This window comes from Mercenaria mercenaria, unplaced genomic scaffold (genome assembly GCF_021730395.1).
Source record: "Mercenaria mercenaria strain notata unplaced genomic scaffold, MADL_Memer_1 contig_1937, whole genome shotgun sequence".
Lineage (NCBI taxonomy): Eukaryota > Metazoa > Mollusca > Bivalvia > Venerida > Veneridae > Mercenaria > Mercenaria mercenaria.
In genome coordinates this window covers 5,116-24,948 of record NW_026459957.1, presented here as the reverse complement: position 1 = coordinate 24,948, position 19,833 = coordinate 5,116, and positions in this window count along the sequence as shown.

The following is a 19,833-nucleotide window of genomic DNA, read 5'->3' as shown; positions in this document are numbered from 1 at the left end:
TCAACTTCATGGTTACACAATCTTCAAGCGCTGATTAACGTATACACATACAGACATCTTAAGAATAATTCCTAGTCTATCCTTTAAATGTGTCAATATAAACAACATGCCATGCCTTGTTTCGCCTATTGTTAGAAGGAATTGTTCGGGTGGAGCTAAGATGTCTGTGTTTTATTAGAAGGATTTTTAAAGTCCCAACATTATGTGTAATGATTTTGACAAACTTTAAGCCAGATCAACTAAATAATCTCAAAATATTTCAACATTTTTTTTTTGTTATGAGGGGACTTCATCACGCGCTTCCAGAAACAGTTACAGATACAAACACGATTTTATCATGAACAGCTGGTTTTGTTAGAGCTGAGTTACAAGCGGTTTAGGTAGCAGGGTATTCTTCGAATTTTGCCCCCCGTCAATATTTGTTATAATTAGAACTTCGTGATTTTGGATGTCTGTAAATTAAGGTGAGACATAATGATTGTTAATTCTTTAGAAAAATTAAACAGCCGATATATGTAAAATTCTGATGTAAGTTGTAAAAACTAACTGCTGCTAGCTTTGTATGAATCGGCGAGTCACCTTAGCACGGGAAATTCAAATCACGGAAGTGTTCTGTGCTTGTTGTTTGATACTCAAGAAGTTTTTCGCTATTTTGTGGAAAAAAACAAGCTGGATGGGCCCCCATTCCGTTTATATCCTGTAGTTCAGTAGGGACTATTAAATTGAGAAATGCAGAAACATTGGGCATTGTTCCTGCAGCGGGATCATTGCAGGCTGTTCAAAAAGTGCAAAATTGATGATTTTGGCATGCTATTTTTAATGGAATATGTAAAACCTTCGTTTTGATAACTTTCTGTATTCTTGTATGAGAGTCCTGATCTTGCCAATAATTAAAAGCACAAAACATGTACGCAATTTATAAAATGGCCACCCTGATTCTGCTCATAAGGAAAGTGCAATATTGCAACTCGCTACATGTAAGCCTGGCCGTGCCCAAAATGTTTGAATCTAAGTGTACCCTGCTACCTTAAAACACACCGCGCTCATCCACATTAGTGTTATTTTGTTGTAAGCATGGAATAGGCCCTTCATAAAGACGCGCTGTTCTCTATACCAGTCGGACAGATTCTGCAAGAATTTGAAATTGCTTACGGTGATTCCTCCTCATCCAAAGCCACTGTTTGTAGGTGGGTAAGGGTACTTAATAAGAACGAATCTAGAGTCTAAGTGTGTGCGCACTAAAACATCAGCATCCTCTCATAACGTTGTGGCTGCATCAGTAATTGTAGCATGTTTCCCAAATAGCTGCATCCGTTGGCAATCGACAATACGGTGGGTGCCCCATCTTTGGACAAAAATATAATAGAAATGTACAATGGAAACTGATAAGAGAAATTTTATACATTGAAAACATATCGATCAATCGGAAGGAAATAGATCTATGAATTTTGATGTTATGACACACTAAACTGCATATATTCAATAACATATTAATTAATGTAATACAATTGCTCGTATTTTTAAGATTAGATATTACTTTGTATTTTGCAATATTATATGACATTAAGTCTTCTGTTGGCTTTAATTTCTTTTCTGCAGTCATTTCACACTTGTATTACATACAGACATTATCATGAAATATATTTACAATAACAGTTGATAATTTTTTTTAATATTTTCGCAAGTAAAAAGTAAAATTTCGAAGTTTAAGTCCTGATTGTTAATCTTTAACTTCTGAAGAAATATTGTGTAACAAAATGGGTGCAAATCAGCCTAATGTAAAGTGTTTTGAAAGATGATATGTCTGACAATATAATATAGTATTATATCGACAAAGTTCAAATTACTTTACGAGAGCGATTAAATCAATAGCAATCTATTTACCTTATTATTAGACTTATTCTAATGTATCTGTGGTTGGCATAATGTAACAGTAAACACATTCCTGCTATATTGATATTTAGAATGGACCTTGAAATGGAACTTGTGCATGCTGAATTCTTGTAAATGATGTGGTAACTTGGGTGTAAAGTATGACTTGATCAGCTTGCACGTCTCCAGTATGAACACTGCCTGCTGCACGGATAATAGCGTGTATTTCAATAATATATCAAACTATCTCAAAGTCGATCCTAATGATAACTTCGTATATCATGTAACCCTTCCAATTTATATTTGGATTGAATGCGGCGCTTGTCGTGTACACAAAAAGCCCATATATTTTGAATATCGGGCCAAAACATCATGATAGTTTTATTATTCTCATATGTATGACTTGGACCTTGAAATAGTTATTTACGTCTTTTTTTTCATCTTTTTTGGTTTGTTTGTTTTTGGGTTTTACGCCGTCTTTCAACAGTATTTCAGTTATGTAATGTAATGAGGGCAGTTAACCTAACCACTGTTCCTGGATTCTGTAACAGTACGAACCTTATCTCCGCAAGTAACTGCAAACTTCCCCACATGAATCAGAGTAGGAGGACTAATGATTTCAGACACATTGACTTCCATCAAATCGTCACAGAGAACATTCGCCCCGTCCGAGGATCGAACTCACGACCCCGAAATCCGTAGAGGTGTGCTCTCCTTGATGAGCTTAGCGTGAAGGGTTGTTTACGTCTTAACCGAATATTTTTCAATCTGTAGATGACAGGTGACTGTAAGCGCCTAACATTATTAATATGATATTTTTGTGCTGAATGGTATTTCAATTATTAACATTGTCATTGGAGAAGCATGCTATCTCGGTTAACATGACCCCGTCAAAGGTATTTCGCTTCGTACGGTCACATAGTTGTTTTAAAGGTTGACAAATTGGTTCTTACACGGAAGGTATTGAGGCATTTAACAATTGGAACAAAACAAAGAGCGCCAAGATACAATCAAACCTTTTTATTTGGCTATGTGAAACTAATACGCCAAATGAAATGTCCTTAAAATACTACATTAAGCGGAAAATAATAAATCAAGTAAGTATTGATTTCACCTAACTTTGTCATATCACCTGGAGACAGATATGTATTGGGGTTTTCTCCAAAGTATGTTAATGTTAGTTTCCTTATTTTCTAAACGTCTAGCTTTTTTAAAGTAACTTTTTACATTTTATATTATTTCTATTTAGCATCTGGTACGAACTTGACATGTATTGTTCGAAAATCATAGTAAACAGTTGTCTTCATTTTCACATGTCTTGATACGATCCCTACTAGGGAACAAATACCTAACTTCGAGCTGTTTTGTACAGTGAACTAGCAGCAATGTGCACAGTTAGTGACTTTAACCTTTTACAATGTTTAAAGATTAACACACCTGATGTAAATTGTTGTCATGTGCATACATTGAGACCCAGTTGTTATAATACAGCTTGGACCATCAACCCAAAATGCCCATGAACGTATAGTAATACCCTTGCCAACATTCCGTAAGCCAGCTGGATGGCCTCCTCACGCCCCAAGCAAGGTTTCGAACGGACATTGGTGAGGGGCAATTGATTCAAAGTCAGCGACATTAACTGCTCGGCCACGAAGGCCTAAAACATTAACACAACAACAACACAAACCATTTAGCAAAAATCGGCATTAACTTGCCTTTGGCTAATGAACAAAACAAAAACATTTTATATCTTAATCATAATGTGCACATATATGAAGATATTTAACAATATATTTAGATAATACTATCAAATATAATTATGGTAACTATATGAGCCGCGCCATCAGAAACCAAACATAGTGGCTTTGTGACCAGCATGGATCCAGACCAAACTGCGCGGATGCGTCAGATTCCATGCTGTTCGTTTTCAAAGCCTATAGTTATTAGAGAAACCGTTAGCGAACAGCATGGGTCCTGACCAGACTGCGCGGATGCGCAGGCTGGTCTGGATCCATGCTGGTCGCAAAGCCATTATGTTGGTTTTCTCATGGCACGGCTCATATATAAATTATACAATTTATCACGAAGCTTCTTCACTATCACAGATTTTGAAGTATAGAATTATAAATCTGGATTTCTAACATGATATGCTTCTTTCAGGTATTTGCAAATTAAGTAAAGCCATACAAAATCAATGATTTAAATAACTTATTACTAACACATATTGAACGAATAATAGACCGACGTAACAGATACATGTAGCGCGTGCTCTAGTGGAACAGGAACATGAGACGAAAAATTTTATATTTACCCAAGTGAAAAAACAGTATGGGTTATTTGAATCCGCACATCGATTAAAGATCTTAATTTTTTTTTTTTTTTTTTTTTTTTTTTTTTTATGTTGTTGTTGTTTTTTTTGCACAGTCCATTTTTGTTATTTAAGATAGCACCTTGAAGAGCCGAAAAAGTGGTCATTATTTACATGTAGTCATAATGATTATTAAAAGGTAATCAAGGCATTGTAATAGTTTGAATAACAAATTATGCTAGTAGTATCTAGTGCCCAAGAAGTCTCTGCTAACATGTGGCCTTTAGCAAAGGGTGTGATTCTCTGATTAATGGGACATAACTCTTATAACAGTTTGTCAGGTAACGGGTAATTATTGTCTCCCGTGAGTGTATCTGATATCTAATTTTGAGTGAAAGTTGTACAGTTGTATTTTGCAATATAATTGGTAAAGACCTATTTCATGTAAGGGAATAATAGATAGATTGATGTTCAGATATTTCTTAAAGTTAACACCAACATTTGTGGTTAATGACCACATCAGCTGATTTAAACTGTGTTACAGATGTTGCACAAACTTAAAACATGAATGAGGCAAATTATAAATTGAAAGCACTCCACTGCTGATAACATGAATTCTTTATTTTATCCTAAAAATAGGAGTTTTCACAATAAAATACTATCACATGTCTCTATTCATAATAAGAGGAATAAAAATTATCATTTCTATCATGATAATCTCCAAAATCAGGTATATAGTATAATCAAAATTACAACAAGGAGACTGAAGTATAATGTTGTAAATGTATCATTACTATTATACATGATCAAGGTCAGGGTTGAAAAGACTATTGTGAAAGTAGAAGCTTATTTCCAGTAGAGTCTATCAATAGGTAAATACAAGGCCAAATATAACTGTAATTATTTATTTAGAAATAGGATATGTCTGTTTCTTGTGCTTCCACACTATATAGTGTAAGTAGGTAGTTTCTCTCTGTAGTTCTAAACATATATAATAGATGAATTTACTTGCTTATGTTATTAATCTTATCTTGTAAGGAATGTTAGTCTATACAAATGTTGTATTCTCTTTGTTGAAACTTTTTTAAATAGCTCCAGTCCAGGTTTTCCCTTTTAAAGTCAGAATTTGCATCCCTGAGAAGATTTAGGATGGACATATATTGTGAAAAATCTTTACACCATGATTAAATGTCTGTATTGGATATATGATATACAAACAGGAAACTTAAGGTGAATACCACCAACTCTTTCTCTATGTAAGGGTACATAGAAGAACTGGCACTGTATAAGTGCAAATTAAAAATAACTGCAGGTTTTAAAATCTTATACTTAGCTTGTCTATGTACAATGACATGTACAATGAAGAATGTACAATGAAGATGAGAATTAACTGCATAGCAGATGTGTGTTCATTGAAAACAGTATTTAAATGTCTGCCTGTTTCAACTTGTGTTTGATGCTTAGATTTACCAAGATGTAAGAGCAATTTATTGTCTACCAGGCATGATTAAAATTGTGTACGAAGTTTTTTGTAGATACTAGATTGGTTCCTGGATCTCTGTGTGTAAATGATGTACATTTGTAATATCACTTTTATCAACAAATATCTTACTATCATATCATTTATGTAGCATATAACAACCAACATTCCTGGAATTCATTAAGATATAAGTAATGTTTAATTCTTTAAAGATATTTGAAATGTGGCTGTCTTGAAAACATGACATTGCCGACGATTTGACAATCTGGCCAATATTTTAGGAAGTTTATGGACTTCATTGTTTTTTCATCTACCTTCACGGCTAGTACTTAATAAGCTCTTGTGATATTAAAAAAACGTGTCTTTGTAACTAAGCATTTGCATAATTTCCATTTAATCAGCTATTCATATATTTTTAGGTGAAGTATAATTAAATTTTAAGCTGGTACTCTATCTAATCCGGTATTCTTTTACGAATTTAATAGTTAAGTTCTTTACAAATAAAAGGATCAGAAATATGTCTCAGTTGAAAGGTGCAGTCTTTATGATTTCCATGATTCTTAGATTTATATCAATTGAATCTTTGACCTTCATTATATCGTACAGTGACACCCGATGTTATGTTTCCTAAGCAAACTTCTTGACAGGAGCTATACTATTCAACATTGAAATAAGAATAACTATAAAGCTCGTCAAATGATTGTTGTAATTGTCACAATACAAACATTTACTACAAAAAAACTGAATAATTTTATCAACTGCAATGCGTTAATGTATTAATTTCTGACACAACTATTACATATTTTATAAACTTTTGCTTCTGAATATGTCATGAAAACGTCATTGACTCCTATCTGCACGCGCCCTGACTGGCATATTTTTACATCTTGGTTTGTAACAGATGACGACGTAATTTCCTGTAGATCATTTGTTTACTACTATAGTGCCACTTTACCAATAGCAAGAGTTTTCTGTTTATAACATAATTCATGTCAAAATTCAAAATTCCCAGGTGGTATGATTTACAAGCACACATAAGGTTGGATAAATGATAAATGCAGCTTTATTTTTTAGAAAGTGAAATTTTTTTAGTTGTTTAGTTCTTCCAGGAAATCTGGCATACTTTTATTTCAGAATAACTTTAAATCACTTTATATAAAACCTGATATATAGCTAATATCTTGTTCTACATTTGATTTGATATATACTTGAATATTTAAACAATATGTGCCAAAAGACAAGTTCTGAAACAGAGTATAGGTTCCAAAATGCCATATTTATTGAATGGAACTTGGCATAGAAACTGCTTATTTTAAAGTATTGTACATGTCATCGGAGTAGTCCACAAACTGATAAGCTATAACGTGTGGACCAATCAATCCGAAAGTCTAGTTTAAAATCATGTTGACGCAGCATTAATCTTGGTCATTAATTTTAATCACGACTTTATTACTGCACAGCTTGAACCTGTGAACACAAAGGGGTGATACGCATAAAGAAATGTCTTTACCTATTTTCACTTTTATGAACTTGTTAGTTTGAACCCAGATTCAAAATTCATAAGAGATTCAATTAAAATTCTACCAGTGCATATGTATGAACTATTTCAATTCTATATTGAAAGCACAACAAATTGAGTAAAGCAATACGAAATCAAAACCTTTATATATCAGTTACAACTTTAGATAATGTCTAAAAATTGTTTGTGTCCGATATCCCGACCTACTCTAAATTTTTTACCCGACCCTAAATGTTTTATGGCCTTTGAGAATGTGTTTTCAACTTTTTATAAACAATACGTTGCAAAACTGCACTTTTTATACTTTAAACATGGTCAGTGATGTTAGAAATCACCGACCTACCCTATTTGTTTAGCATGTTACCGGAAACAAACAATCTTTTTTAGGCGTTACATGTAAGCGTTATCGATCCATATACATACTGGATGAAAAAATGTACTTACTGGCAAGATAGTATGCGCTGTAGCATTGATCTGCAAGTAAATCTTTTCTCTGCTCATTTGATGTTACACTTGTATGGATTACTCGAGGCCAAATTCATCCAAACGCAATGTATTGACTTTTAATATTAAATATATCTCTAAGAAGAGTCGAAAATGCAGTTATTTTTACATGTTTCTAAAAAGAGTAATAAAAAGGTAAGAGAATACACTCTTATTGTTCAGCTAGCAAGTGAGACAAAGAGTTTAGTTTTTAGTGCCCATGAGGTATTATTCACATGAGGTCTGACTGTAATATATCTTCTAATACTGATATTTGATTGATTACAGCGGTATAACTCTTAGTAAATCTACCGAAAACAGAGCAATTGTTATTTCCCTTAAAACAAAACTATACTTTTATAATCAGTAGATTTTTTTTTAATTTCAATTATTTATTGTATAGTTCTGCTTTGCAATAAAATTGGTAAAGGTTTTTTTTTTATCATGCAAAATATTAGTAATTGTAAATAGATAATTGTTTTTATATCTGTTTAGGCTGAAACCCAAATTTAAGATTTAGAACTTAGCTATTGAGTACAACACATTTAGTGCACTAACTTAAACATGTATATTTAAAGTTATTTAAAGAAACAAACTCTACCGCTGATTAGTTCACTTTTGCATCTTAAAACTCTAGAAGCTGTAACAGAAATATTACAATAAAATCAGATCACATGATCACATACTGGAACTTCTTGATAGAAGCTGCATTTCTAAACACATTAATATATCTCTTGAAATAGTTCAAACACTGTTTACATAATTGGAATAATCATATTTAATCAATCACACTGAACCAGATTATCAGTATTAATGCTTTTGTATAAATGCATTGTGAAATTATGTACAGAAAGTGTTTACTTGAACAAACAATGTCTTATGAAATGGTCACTGACCCCTATAGCAAGATAGTTTTAAATTTAGTGGAATATTCTCTTGTTTGGATTTGCAACATTATTATCAGTAATTATACTAGAGGAAGCTTAATCTGATAGCTTGCTGCATATTAAAGAATATCAAAGGATTAGAGAGTATGCTTTAAAAGTAGCATGAGATTTTTGTGTAAAAGATGTGATAATATCCCATAGAAAGTAGAACATCAGACCTGAGGTTCAATATAATATAGCTTTATGATGTAGAAAGTGAAAATCTTCGCTCAGTGCCTCTAAGAAATCTGTATCGGTACTGATTACACTATACATGTATATTGATTTCAATCTAGAAAATCTTATGAAAAAATATTTGACATGGAAATATAAGAACAACCCATGTGTGAAAAGCGTTACAAGTACCAAAAATAATCTAGAGACACGCGCAGATGTGTTAATATGGCGGTACACATGGTACCTTCCATGATACACTTGTGTGTAATTCTATGAAAAGCGGCGTATGATCCCCAGTTGAAATAATGGGCTTTCCGTAAACGGGAAAACAATGGGTAGTAAACAGAAAGGGAATCTCAGGTTTCGGAGCCTGCATATCACAAAAACTGCCAAAAGACAAAATCAAAAAGCAGACAACATATCCAAGGGATGATTATGCAATATTCAAAGCTATGAAAGCCCCTCTTGGATCACGACCGCAACTTCTCATACAAATCTTTTTCTTGGACGTGGGTCTGGCTCTGATTAAAAGTGCTAATATCTTTCTTAGATGTTTTAGTATAATTGAATGTGACATAAAAGTAACAATCTATAATAATAATAACAATGATTATAATCAAGTATACATTACATTTTCTATAGCTTTATGGAAAGCCATAGCTGTCTTTTGGTGTTGATATAGCAGTTTCTGCTGTACATATATATCAGTATACGAAGTGCCTATACTTGTATGTGCAGTGTTTATACATGTATATGATGCGCTTAACACTGTATATAGTGTGCTTTCATCACTATGTGCGGTGCTTTTAACTTTATAGGCGGTCCTTTCAGATGTATATGCAATGCTTTCATCTGATTGACAATGTGCGGTATATTTAACTTTTTATGCGATCAATTCAACTGTTTATGTGGTGCTTTCAACTTTATACATGTATGCGTCGCCTTTATCTGTATATGCTGTGCATTTAACTATGTATACTGTACTTTTAACTATATGCGGATTTAACTGTACATATGTATACGGGATGCTCTTATTATGTATATACGGTGGTTTTCGCTTTATATGTTATGCTTTTGACTTTATATGCGATGCTTTAAACTGCATATGCTGTTCTTTTAACTTTATATGATATGCTTTCTACTGTATACGTGGTGCTTGCAACTGTATATGGATTGGTTTTACATTTTCATGTGGTGGTGTCAGCTGCACATGCGGTGATTTCAGCTTTATATGTGGTGCTTTCTAATGTGTATGCGGTGCTTTAACGGTTTATGCGGTTGTTTCACCTTTCGTTGGTCCTCTTTTCATTATGTGTAGTGGTTCGATTTTCATATTGGTACTTTCAACTTTATTTGCGGTGATTTCAAGTGTATATGCGGTGCAAACTTCATTATGGTTTAACAACATTTTGAGATCCTGTTATAACAAAAAATAACGAGCATCGTCATCTATTTGTTCATCCACAAAGCGCTGGAAAATAGCGCCAAGATCTACTTCGTCAAGCGCAGCTTTCAGTGCAGACGACATCCTTGACAAAATGGCGCGGATGAACCGGCGTAGAAGAGGCAGAATGCCCTCGAATAATAACATATGACGGATGTTTTCGGCACTATTCGTCAACTTTCGTAATATTCCGATCTCATAATGTAGTTTGCACATAATGTTTTTTGTACCGCATATAAAGTTGAAAGCACAGGTCTGGATATAAATATAAAAGTACAGCATAAACAATTAAACGAACCGTATATACAATTGAAAGCATCACATATACAACATAATGCCCCGCATAAAAAGTTAAAATCACCATATGTAAATTTAAAAAAAATGCACATACAGTTGCAGGTACCTCATATACAGATGCAAGCTGAAAACACCGCACATAAAGTAATTCCGATATAATGTTATAAGCTCAGCATATGCAGTTGAAAGCACCACATATACAATTAAATGCACCACAGTAGAAAGAACTGCATATAAATTTAAAAAGACCACAAATGCAGATGGAATCACCGCATATAGTATTAAAAGCACCACATATACAGTTAAAACAGCCATATACACAGTTAAAATCACCGCAAAAATACTTATGAAAGCAGCGCCTATACAATGTTAAGCTCTTTATATACATATATAAACACCGTATATATTGGTAAAGGCATTTCATATACCGGTATATGTACAGCATAAAGTGCTATATCAACAGCAGAAGACAGCTACGGCGTTTCATAGCTTTAGGATAAGAGTTTTGATATGCTTGAATCATGCAAAATTGCCTAGTTGTGCCAATAAAAGTAGTGCTCTGTGTTCTCTGACTTCGTACATTGCTGTACCGTTACTTCTTGGTTACCTACTTGAATGTTATTCTATACTATATATAGTCTGGTATTTGTCACTTATGTTCGAGTTTACCTCAATTCGGAATCTTTTTTTTTGCACTGTCTCATGTAACTAGTTGAAAATAGGGCAAGTGAGCGGCTGTCATGCCCCAAACGCTTTTAAAAGCCGTGTATCGTTTACATAAACTAATGGCCGTTTCCTATTTTCAGCTTTTTTCTGTCTGTTTCGTTTTATATGTTATCTATACTTATACACATTTGTAACTGCTACATTTGACTTGTTTATCCTGAAATCATGTACATGCTAGTGGCGTTGTAGACTTATTGCTAAGTTGTATCGTTTGAAAGCTACCTCCCACAAGGATAGATGATATATTTAGCTGTCTTCAAAGTCGATGTTTAATAAATTCATACAACTTGTCAGCATTCCAATTAGTATTTGTTAAATGGTGTAATAATACGCTACTTTGGCGTAGGTTCGTTGTTCTTATTTATTTATTACCCAGAATTAATTGGCCTAAAACATACATATAAACCTATATTAGACAGACATAAATTTTAAAATGATTAAAACAGTACAATATTGCACATATATAATCAACGCGATCAAATACAACATACATAATAATATATCAATTCACTGGATAAAATCTTACCACAGCGTCTGTATAAGTTATTTTAATAGAAATTGAAATAAACTAAGTCATACTATGGCTGCTCTATGAAAAACGCTGCTCTCATTCTAACACCCATAAAAAAAACAACACGAAACGGACAATACGATTAGCCATGTATAATACAATAGATTGACAAGTGTTTACCAACTATAGTGCTTCAGTGAACTTCTGCAATTTCCGCGACAGGCGTTCATTGACGAGTATCACCGATTCCCTATGATTAAGTGTTGAAATTATAAAACGCCGCATTAAACACGACAGTTAAACCATAATAAAAGTTCGTTGTATTTAATGCACCACTGGTGCTGTACGCTTCGAGTCCAGTTATGCTGAATATCGAGGCAGTTTCTTTTATCTAAAACAGCATGGTATATGTTTGACTTGGACATTAAAATAGTTATTAACTTTAGCCAATTTTCTTCCAACCTGTAGGTGACTGTAAACACCTAACTTTGTTGTGATATTTCAGTGATGAATGGTATCTTGGTTATCAACATAGTAACTGGAGTAGTATGATATATCTCATTTTTGCGTGATCACGTCAAAATCATTGTTCCGTAAGGGTATTTAGTTTTTAAATAGGTTGACTTATTGGTGCTCACAAGAGTGTTATTGAGTCATTAAACAATTGGAACAAAACAAAGATCACGAGATAAAATCAAACCATTATATTTGACTATATGAAACTATTACACCAAACGCACTGTCCTAAAATAGTACCAATAACGTAAATGATCAATTGCACCTAACTTTGTCATGTCATTTGGAGAAAGATACGTATAGGGGTTTTCTCCAGAGTAATAATAATGTTAGTTTTGTTATTTTCTATATTTGTAGCTTTTTAAAAGTAACATGTTTCATTTTGTTTTACTTCTATTTATCATCTGGTAGAAATTTGTGATTGTAACATTCGTAATTCATGGTAAACAGTTATCATCATTTTTGCATGTCTTGAAACGATCCCTACTGGAAGATAATAACCTAACTTCAGCTATTTAGCAGTAAATGTGCACAGTTAGTGGCTATCACCTTACAATTACTAGATATAAATTGTTGAAAGAAAAAAAAAAGAATTATGTCTTAAATCGACCTCTCCAGGCATTATTTCGGACATGGGTGAGCACCTTTAAGTTTGTAACTTTGCAGAACCATCAACATCCCAATGACTTCTCCATATAAAGAATTTGACACCTAAGCGAGGTTTTGAACCCACATCGGCGAGGAGCAAGTGATTCAAGTGATAGGCCGATGGTCTAGTGGTAACACACTTGACTGTCAATCCAGAGGTCCGGGTTTCGAATCCCTGTCCAGGCACTGGACATTTCTAAGATGCTCTTGAGTGTTGTGGCAACGTTAAATGTCGCAACGCCGCTAAATGTCGCAACCACCGTTATATGTCGCAAGGTTGACGTTATATGTCGCAAGGTTGACGTTAAATGTCGCAACCACCGCTAAATGTCGCACCTTTAACGTTAAATGTCGCAAAAATTTGCCCACCGTTATATGTCGCAACACCAACGCTAAATGTCGCACTATGACACTATGACTATCAATTCCTTGTGTATATTTACTTTTTCTGAGGGAAGAAAAATTAACAGGGTTATGTAATACAAATAATTATCTTAATGATAAGTGTTGTTACGTATAGCAACAAGCGGGCCTTGTTGGCCCTAGATCGCTCACCTGAGTTCCACCTTGTTTGAACAGTCACGCAAGAAAGATATTTATTACTTTGTAATAGGACCAGTGTTTTAGGACAGAAATATTCTGAGGTTTCTTCTAACTAAATACGATTTGGTAATGATACTGTTTGTTTTGTGGGGTTGGGTATGGGTGGGGAACGGGGTGAATAACGACACAGAAATCTAAGACACAAACACACAGCACCAAGACAATTAATAGAAAATATAAATATTTACATTTCTGAAGGGGGTGGGGGGAGAGAGAGAGGGGGTTATGTGTGGGTAGGTGGAAAAGTAGGATAATTAGGGGAATGAGACTAAACCAAACAATTTTAAGAGACTAAAAGTAAAATAATATCAAAATTCCCGCTTTACCTAAAAATATGTACAAAGGGCCACATAGGATCTTTCTCCGCCATTGAAGCTTGATAGTTACCTTATGATTTGAAATGTAAACCTCCAAACAAAGAAATAGAATCCATGGCTGATTAATAGAAAATATTCGTTTTCTACAGGTGGTACAAAACACAGTTACAGTCTTCGTGTCGCGTAGTTAAACATCCTGTTGTGTAACAGGCCCGGATCGCGGCCCGAGCCGATCCCCCACCCCAACCCCATCCTTGTTGGCTTAGTAGTGACTTATACTCATCTAAGTTGCACCCGACTACTTTGGAAATAATATTTTCTCAAAATGTAGACCCAAACCGCCCCAGAGGCGAACATTTTATACTTATATTTCAAAATTCCCCAGGGGGAAGAACCCTTGACCCCTTAAAATGAGGGGAGTACCCCTCCAGTACCTTAAAATTAAGACAAACAAGAGCGCCGCCAAGCGGGGCAATATACGCCCGAAGGATTACATCATAGGATGGGAGCAAAATTTTAAGAACTTAACTTTTGTAGCCCAAAGGACTGGAACAACAAAAGGAAAACTTCAAAAAACAAATCCACAAAAAAATATTCAAGGCCTACAAAAAAATCCTTATCAGGTACAGGTATGTAAAAATAGACGTAAAAATTGGAAGTACCATCCATGTTGTACCACAGAAAAATGGTCTCGGTTTTTCCCTACGGCCAATAATAAAAAAGTTTCAAAATAAGCTATTTATAGTAACATAAAAGGGAAGTAATTCAAAAAAAAAATTGTAAGTACAAAAAAGAGATCTGCCAAATAAAAACAAGAGCACTGCAATGCAGAGCAATATACACAAAGCAAAGTCATATATGACCTTTGACCCTTAAGTGTGACCTTGACCTTGAAGCGAGTCATCCGGAACATGCACTCCGCACATCGTCTCAGTGTGGTGAACATTTCTGCCAAGTTTCTTTGAAATCCTTCCAGCAGTTCAAGAGTTACACAGCGGACACAAAACAAACTGATATGACTTTTGACCCCTAAGTGTGACCTTGACCTTGAAGCGAGTCATCTGGAACATGCGCTCTGCACGTCGTCTTGGTGTGGTGAACATTTGTGTCAAGTTTCTTTGAAATCCTTCAAGGGGATCAAGAGTTACAGAGCGGACACGAAACAAACTGAAATGATCTTTGACTCCTAAGTGTGACCTTGACCTTGAAGCGAGTCATCCGGAACATGCGCTCTGCACGTAGTCTTGGTGTGGTGAACATTTGTGTCAAGTTTCTTTGAAATCCTTCAAGAGGTTCAAGAGTTACAGAGCGGACACGAAACAAACTGATATGACCTTTGACTCCTAAGTTTGACCTTGACCTTGAAGCGAGACATCCAAAACATGCGCTCTGCACGTCGTCTCAGTGTGGTGAACATTTGTGTCAAGTTTCCTTGAAATCCTTCAAGGGGTTCAAGAGTTACAGAGCGGACAGGAAATTGCTAACGGACAGACACAAAATTGCTAACTGACAGAACTGATATGACCTTTGACTCCTAAGTTTGACCTTGACCTTGAAGCGAGACATCCAAAACATGCGCTCTGCACGTCGTCTCAGTGTGGTGAACATTTGTGTCAAGTTTCCTTGAAATCCTTCAAGGGGTTCAAGAGTTACAGAGCGGACACGAAATTGCTAACGGACAGACACAAAATTGCTAACGGACAGACGGACAGACGGACACCAGCGTCATAACATAATACGTCCCTTCGGGCGTATAAAAATGCACCAGAGGCAACCATTTTATACCTGCTTTTCAAACGTTCCCGGGGAGAGCCGCTGAGCCCTCGAAAATGGCAGGGATAACCCCTCCCATACACCGAAATTTTGAATAAAAAATGCAGTAAAAGTCCAGCATTCCATACCTGTATTTCAAAATTGTGAATGGGAAAAGACCCTAACCACCTAAAATAAGGGGAGTGCCCCTCTAGTACGTACCTCAAAAAAATAGACAAAAATGCACCACAGGCCAGCATTTCATACCTGTACATAAAAAACTTTCCCACAAATACGAATAGAGGAACCCCGTACCTACCGCACGTCGCCGATGACGCTTTTGTTTTAAACTGGTCCCCCACCCCCCTCCACCCCCACCCCCTCCTCCATCAACAATTTCTGGCCCCCGGGCTGTTGTGTAACGAAATTAAGGTCGACTAAAGACATGCGATACAACGCGCGACAATACGGAGCGCGAGCTTAATATCTCATGAGCTAAACAGGACTCCATAGAATTACATAGTTCAGACCTGAAATAAATTTGGTACTGTGGCGAGTACTACGTTAGTGCTCAAACCTTTAGATATAGAATATATAACGTATGTATGGTGCGGGACCACTGAAAAGCAAACGTGCAGATTAGAGTAAAAGGTCATTTCAGCCCTTCCAAATCAACACATTGCATACTGATGCATGCAAGCATGCATTACCTCTTATCTTATCTCTAAGTTGTAAAGACTGTTTAACTCTTATTTTGCTGTGCGACATTTAGCGTTGGAGTTGCGACATATAACGATGGGCAAATTTTTGCGACATTTAACGTTAAAGGTGCGACATTTAGCGGCAGGCGATTTTGCGACATTTAGCGGTGGTTGCGACATTTAACGTCAACCTTGCGACATATAACGGTGGTTGCGACATCTAGCGGCGTTGCGACATTTAACGTTGCCACAAGTGTCTCACTCCTAATTTAGAGGCCTGTACTTGTACTGGTGCTATACACCGAACACGTTAAAGAACCAGATTGTCTATTCGCAAAGAGCTAGGCTCAGTTAGTCGGACATGCCTGTATCTATTAAGGATTTCTCTCTATCTATTCTTGGGGGTGAGGGGGGGGGGGGGGGTCTCTATCCCTCTGGTCAGATCGATCTGTGTCTGTTCTAGTAGGGGATGAATTTCGCGCCCTGTACGGCTGCGTTTGCTATTTTGAACGTGTTTATCATGAGAAGGGCGCTATATAAATCTGGTATAACAATAATAATAATTCGTCCAGCAACCATAAACAGTCGGCCGCGGAGAAACCAACAGATTAAGAATAAAGTAAAGCGATACAAAATCAATAATTCATTAGTAGTTTATCAAACACAACTGACTACAAATAAAATGAATAATAGCTTTATGTACAAGTTACGTATGCTCTTGCATTACAGATACATATGACAAAATATCTTTCTGTCTATGGGTTACTTGAACCCTTATTCATCCGTATAACAATAATTAAAGGTATTAATGTATTTCTATTTTGCACAGTTCCATTAACTTTGTCATGAAAGCTAGCATCTGAGAGAGCAGAAAGAGTGGTTATTATTTACATGTAGTCATTTATGAAGTGGAACAATGCACTTTTACTGTTTAAAAAATATAGTATTTAGTGCTGATAACATGATGCCTGTTATACATATAACATAACACAGGGATCACCTTCCGACTGAAATACAAATGCTGAATAATAGATACTACAGGGTACAATATTTATGGTGTATCATATTTAAAAAAATTTTACTGAAGTTTATATAGATATTTTCATTGATTAAAGCGTGATAACTCTTATACGATTTTGTCGAATACTGAGTAATTATTGTCGCCCGTAAGTATACACTAGTTGTATTTTGCAATGTAACTGGTAAAAGCCTCTTTCATGCAAGAGAAAAGTAAATACATTGATGTTCAGATATCTCTAGGTTACCTAGGTTAACCCCAGAGTAAAGCAGTTGACTCCATCAGATAAAGCACAAATAAAAAAAAAACATATGTACAGTTTTGCAAGTAAAAAAATCACGCACTGTTGATTAAAATTTTAGAAGGTAGAGCGAGGCTAGATAATGCAGATTGATTTTGTTAAAAGTGAAGTTCTTTACATTGCTCATGCTTCTTGCATTTTTGTGTGATTTAAATTTCATATATAAGTATTGATATCTTTGGAGCTTGTTATTAATTAAGTATCGGGAAAGTCTGTAATAACACAAGGATGTTCATAGTCTCAAGATGAAGCAACTCTTATACGCTTCTTTTCCTGTGAAAATGCCTACTGAGATTCGACTCTTATTTTTTATATGTTAGTTTACTGTTTTCCGCTAAAATATTTCATCTTTTAAATAGATTTTGATTCAAATTTAGAACATTCCCATGAAATATATATTTGAGATAGCTAAATGTAAAATCTAACATGAGAATGTAAGGCCCAAACGAATAAAGTAATATTAAGTCACAGACTTATGTTAAAACTTTTTGTCGCCGGTTTCTCATTTAAAAAGAGAAGCTTTTTGGAGATTTAGCGATAGTTTTATAGTAAAATCATATCGTAATATCTACCCGCTGAGGCGATCTGGCATTACTCTCCCGAACGGATGTACGATATTAATAACTAATAATTGAAAATTAAATATCCTAGTATATGCATGCTTTGCTGGCTGAGTCACCAGAAGACTTCGTTATATCTATACCAAATGCGTTTGCGACAGTCTAAAGACCACGTCCGTCCTTTTTTTCGTAATTTTCATAGATTAAGCAGAAGTTAAAACATTTGTACATAAAGGTCTTAACAAATGCGTTGTGTAGTCGTTATGCTTGATCATAAGTGTCTTTTATTAAACAAATAAGATACATCTGCAACAGACAATATCAGTGCTAAAGTATATTCTCAAAGTACCTACAGCTGTACTATAATATGAGTATGCAGCATTGTTTTCTATCTTTTTGCTTAATATCTTATTCTGCAGAATGTAAGGAAGCACGGAAGGTCGGTGGTTCTACCCAAGTTCCGCTTGCGATGAAACATTGCACGGAGTAGCACCTTGGGTCTTCCTCCACTATCAAAGCTGGAAGGTCACCATATAACTATTAATTGTGTCGGTGCGACGTTAAACAAAACAAAATAAACATAAATAAATTATTCTGTAAAACTTAATTACATCAAAGTACAAGGGCGTCAAACATTTATCTATCATTTTAATGTACAACGCCGATATCACTTTAAAAGAATTATTCATCTATCAAATTCATATTAGGACGGTAATGCTATTGTAGGCCTACTGCATTATATGCCTCGGTTTTGAAGACACAAGATGCATGACGTGTTTGAACTGTCCGTCAGTTCGCCAGTCCATCACACGTTCGTTTGTATTAAACTCCTCCTTTAGATTCCATCCAAACGAAATGAAACCTGGCATACATGAGATGAACACACGCATAATACCGGGAATTATATGTCCATTTACTTTTTATCGGAGTAATGGCCCTTTATCCGACTTTGAAATATTACATCTTCATCCAGATTCTGTAGTCATCACCACCTGCAGTTTCTGTCAAAACCACTAAACATAGTATACATCATTTACATGAATGTTTACTAGCATTTTGGGCATGTACCATACAGTGTTTACATCATTCTTGTTTCTATCTATTTAGCGTGTGTTTAGAAAGTGCAAGCATTTGGCGCATCAATTATTGTCGTCTCTCCACCTAGGTAATTGTTTTGCATCTAGTATTGTTCTTGTAGCTGTTCCAAAACTTTCCATCAATTTAAAAAAAAAAATCAATAAATATCCAGCAAAGTACGTGACAAACATTTAGGCCGTGATTGGTGACCTTTAATAGGATCGTTCTTTCATCAAAGTAATTTAAAACTTCAAGAATATATATTTGGACAGGTCATTCAACATTATTCTGAAACATAAATCTGCTGGTACAAAAGGAAGTACAGCTTTTTATTGTTAATATTCTGTGTAGTGAATAGGAGTTGGCCATTATTTTCAATCCTTATGACGTATTTTAAAAAAGTAACCAAACAAACGAGTATATATATTTGCTAGACTCGTTTCGTTAGTGGTAATAAAACGGCAACAACTCTCACGCAATCATACTGAGCCCTTTAAAACTCTTCTTTCATATGTATGTTTAAGCAGAAATATATTGCAAAATGATATGAAATGGACATCATGATCTTATAAACCAGAAAGTGACGGTAGTTCAATG